A 4,604-nucleotide genomic window follows, 5' to 3' on the forward strand; every position below is an offset into this window, starting at 1 on the left:
GAGAAAATCCACTGTTTCTCAGCATAGGTATTTATAAGAGTTTTTACTTATTCTGAGTTTCAGCACTTGAAGCGTTGTTAGCCTGTTATGAGGTTTGTTCAGGTCCATTGCAACTAGAAAGCTGTCTGTACACAATGGAGAACCTGAAAGAGAGGATAGGTGGGGTAGGAAGGAGGCTCTAGGTCTTCCGGATGATGCAAAAAAATTATTTTTTTCTTTTTTACTTGCTGAGATGTCCTGCTCAAGGTCTGCTTAAATACAGAATCACCTGGAGAGTCAGATCCAGGTGAGATTCTCTATTGTTACCTAAGACTGAGAACCAAGAGGTAAAGTCTGGGAACCAGAGCAGCCATCAGAGCTCCCAATTCCTTAACACATTTCTTGCAAACACGGAGGATTTCCATGCACTGGACACTTCCTTCCCATGAACACACCTTCCTGGGGCTTGCAGCCGTTCTCAGCCATGTAGGGAGAAGGCTGGAAATAACCAACACTGGAGCTGAGTCCTGCATTAGCTGACTCCCACTGGTAGGGATAGCCTTGCTTAATCTCCATGATGTTAGCCGTTACCCAGCCATTACCCACCTGTTACCCAGCCGTTACCCATTCTTTAGCAGCTAAAACACAGAGTGCATGTGCCTGGCCAAAACATGGACACACGAGTCTGACTGGAAATTTATATTTCATAGGCAAAATGGCTTTCTGGATTTTTTTCCCTTACAGATGCATGTGAGACAGGCTGAGAAAAAGAGTTCAGAAGCAAATGGGGAAAAGATGCTCCAACCTCTGCTAGTGCAAGAGCACTAAGCACACTTCTGAGTCAGGCTTTCAGCTGGCAGAATTTTGGAGGCAGAGCTGGAGCTCTGGGTGTTTGATTCCTCCTGCGTTCAAGCAGACAGGACTGTGTGAACACTTGTAAAGAACAGAAATGTAGAGACAGCCTAACCAAATTGCCAAATTTTCCTTCTATTAGGAGTAACCTGCAAGACTCTGGGTTTTGCACCTTTGTTCTATCCAAAAGAAAGAGGTTCCCAAAGGACAAGGTAACCCTAAGATCCTCAGGCCGTGCTGTTTATGGGGAGCCACTGGGTAGCAGATGTCAGTGATCAGTCTTGCTACAAGCAAATTAACAGGAGATTCCAACATTCCTACCAAAACTTAAGAAAGAAAAGCATGCTTGTTGATATGGCCAAAAAGGTCACACACAAAGCAATCTTTCTTCAAAGGGGAGTTTTTGGGTGAAGAAAAATAAGGCAGCGAGGCTGTCATTGCCACTGTAATTATGCAGCAATCAGGTTTGAGAGAGAACATTCAAATCTACAGAAATCACACAGGCAGATGTTGACTGAAACTTTCCAATTCACCCAGAACTGCATTTAAAAGTTCCCTAATGATAAGGAGTACATTTGCAAATCAACATTGAGCTGATTGATAATATCCGTTATGCTATATATTTGCACAATTCTCCCATCTGACCTTTTTTTTTTTTTTTTTTGTGATGAAGGAAGCTTACCAGGACATGCAGCATATGAAATGAGTTGTCCAACTGCAGTATATAGATCACTCCAGAGTGGCAGGGGCTTGGCACACACCCAAGCTGGAAATTCAGTGAACGATGGGCTACATGTGTGACCATTGTTGCTGCTGAATGTGGTACCTAAGGAAAAAAAAATTGGGAACCACTAATTCACAGGACGTAAGTTCACAGTCTATTTATCCCACTATAATTTGTAATGCTGACAGTAAGTTTAGACATGGGAACAGGAGTTAAGGTTTTATTTTTCTCCTCTTAGTATGAGCCAGAAATATTTCCAGAGTCAAGAGATCTTGATTTCTGGTAAACTATTCAGCATGCCTCTAATTGCATTCAGCTTTCGTAACAGCTCACAAAGGAACACTGCACTTTGATTTAGCAAAATGAATGCTGGTGGATGGCCAGAATTTGAATTTTGTAAAATATCATTAGTTATCCTCAGAAGTGCTGTCTCTGTGCTATTCTGAGGTCTGAATATTCAGATGAATTAGAAGGAGATCTCAATTTGCTAAAAGACTATGCAGCTGGAGAGTGAGACTTGCTCATCATTGTCAAAAGACAGAGCAGAGCATGACCCTTTATATAATAACATGAGATTTTAATGGGATCCAGAGTTTGGTGATAAAGTTTTCTAAAATGGATGCTATCAGCTCAGCTTGTGACAAACAGAGCAACTGAGGGCAACTTCCAGATACTACCTAGTCTGTTGTCATTAGTCTTATCGACCCTAAGCATTTTGATTGGAAGCAGTGATGTGCACACAACTGACTCACAATAGCCTCTGTATGTTAGGTTTGCATTGTGGTTTCTGTCTGTGGCATCCAGTCAGGCTTTGACCTTGCTCAGGAGACAGACAATCGGAATTTTCCAGCACTTTCTGTGCACTAGCCCTGTATAAATGGAAAATTACAACTATAGCTGGGGAGATGAGTCACCCCGTCTTCATGACTCCCAAGTATTCCTGCAAGAGTAGACCCCAAAGCAGATTGTAACAGGAGATGCGGGTCATCAGGCTTTCCCAGAAGACTGTGCATTTGTATCAGTGATACTACAGGACAGGGTTGCTGGTGTCTGTAGGGTCAGGAGAGAGACGGTCAGTATAGAATATCCAGTACTTGCTATAGTTACTCACAGAGACTGCAAAAAATAGTTACTAAAGTGGATAGCTGAAAAGTTATGGGCAGACGCATCATGTTCTGTTTGTGGAGTTTTTTTCCTCCCAGGGAAATAGCAAGCCTAGGTATGTGTCTAGCATGGTACTAACACAGAGATCACGTCAGACCAAGGACATCACCCAAGCCAGTAACTGTTCTGCAGTCACAAATCTCCAGAGATAATAAGCAAACTTGCCAACCCTGGAATCATGCAAACGGTCAGCCAACTTATGAGAAAGGTCAAGGTCTCAGAGGTCTGAAGTCACAGACTGGGCTTCTCTTGAGTCTGCCAAAAGCGCGTTTCCCCACCACTCAGCAACTGCAGGACCAACACAACTGTCACTTACTTGTATCAGGGTAACTCAGCTGCAATTTCATTCCCAAAGGGAAATTGTAATGAAAAAAATTTGTTTGAGCACACAGCTGTGCTGGCAGAATGTTACTTCAAATGCTACGCTTTGACTAGCAGTTATTGTTTGTGTTTTAAAATCTATGTGCCCTTACCTACAGTGAGGTGAGAAGAATCTTCAGGTCTGACCTCTATTCTTGACATGGAGACTATGGGATCCTGAGGAGCTCGGGCAAAGGCAAAGCAGACTCTGTAAAGGCTGGCCTGGCAAATCCAGTAGTGTCATGCCTGTTATACCATTTTTTCTTGGTTTATAGAAGAGTCTCCCAAATCATTCCTTGGCAGTCGCAATATGTGATTATGTTGCAAATATTCCTGTTGAAAACACAAAATAACCAGTCTTCTATACAAAACCTCATCGCATTAGGTTCTTAACAAAGCAACATTTTATTCCAAGGGTATTCAGCATGACTTATAACAGCATAAGTTATAACAAATTATAACAATGTATATGCATAGAGTAACTTAAACATCATTATTCAAACAGTTTCGTCACTATTACTACAGTTTCAAATTCTGTTCTAAAAATAGTCACAGAGTTGTCATTTATCAGTCATTATTTACAACATATGCAGATATGTATTCTTTGGTACATTTAAGACTCACTGTTTTCCATCTTTTCAGATTGTATTTCAGGCATGAAGTTTGATTATAGCGCTGTTCATTAAAATAAATGGCATTCACATCTGCATTTATTCTACAGTTTTCTGTCATAAGTTTCTGGACCTGTGCCCAGACATTTCACCAGTAATACTTACAGTACACATTTTAAAAATAATTTGGTTTATCCTTTTTGCATTCAAGGCAAATGAAACAGAGGAAACACACACAAACCTACTACCAACCATCATCCTGAAGTAACTGCTTTACTTTCAAAACCATCCTTTCAGCTTCTCAAAGTTCGTCTTCTCTCTCCTCCACACATACATTCTTTATTTCTTTCTCCTTCTCTGTTAAATAACTTATGGACTTCACATATCAGTATGCAGACATCTAACCACATTTCCAGCTAACAGATGTTCAGCTTTTACCATACAGCGAGTTATCAAAATACAGAAAGAAAGATAAAATAGGTGTGGTTATAATAGAAACCATTAATAAATACCACAACATCTTCTGGAATACTTTAAAACATTGCTAATGACCAAGAGACGTGCAGACTATAAATCATGTAAGCTGTCCATTTTTCTCCAAATGTCAGTACTTGCTGATTGTAGTGGGTCAGAATTAACCCTCCCAGTTTGATTTTCTTTAAAAAGGGAGACAAAATTAAACACCCTTCTTCCCTGTACTGTGCACGGAGTTGGAATCAGGAAGGAAACTAGTTCAGTTTGTAGAATACTTGTCTTTGTGATTTTAAGTTACATTTCCAACTTTAAAAATATGTATTGAGTCAGTTTCCTGCAATGCAAGTCTGACCTTTCAAATCAGTTTCCTTGTCCTGCTTTTATTACCTTGCACTTGTTGCCTAGTAGGCTGCCCCATAGACAATAACTGAACAACACCG

The 4,604-nt window shown here is 40.6% G+C and overlaps 1 long non-coding RNA gene across 1 annotated transcript; it reads right to left on the reverse strand.

The window, feature by feature from the left end:
- Positions 1-1,531: 1,531 nt before the first annotated feature.
- On the reverse strand, positions 1,532-4,013 carry LOC142421690 (uncharacterized). Its single transcript, XR_012778952.1, has 3 exons — positions 3,943-4,013; positions 3,193-3,412; positions 1,532-1,657 (listed from the first exon to the last, which is right to left on the reverse strand). It is a non-coding gene; the product is annotated as an uncharacterized LOC142421690 (long non-coding RNA).
- Positions 4,014-4,604: the final 591 nt, after the last annotated feature.

Source organism: Mycteria americana, chromosome Z (genome assembly GCF_035582795.1).
Source record: "Mycteria americana isolate JAX WOST 10 ecotype Jacksonville Zoo and Gardens chromosome Z, USCA_MyAme_1.0, whole genome shotgun sequence".
NCBI classification, from domain to species: Eukaryota; Metazoa; Chordata; class Aves; order Ciconiiformes; family Ciconiidae; genus Mycteria; species Mycteria americana.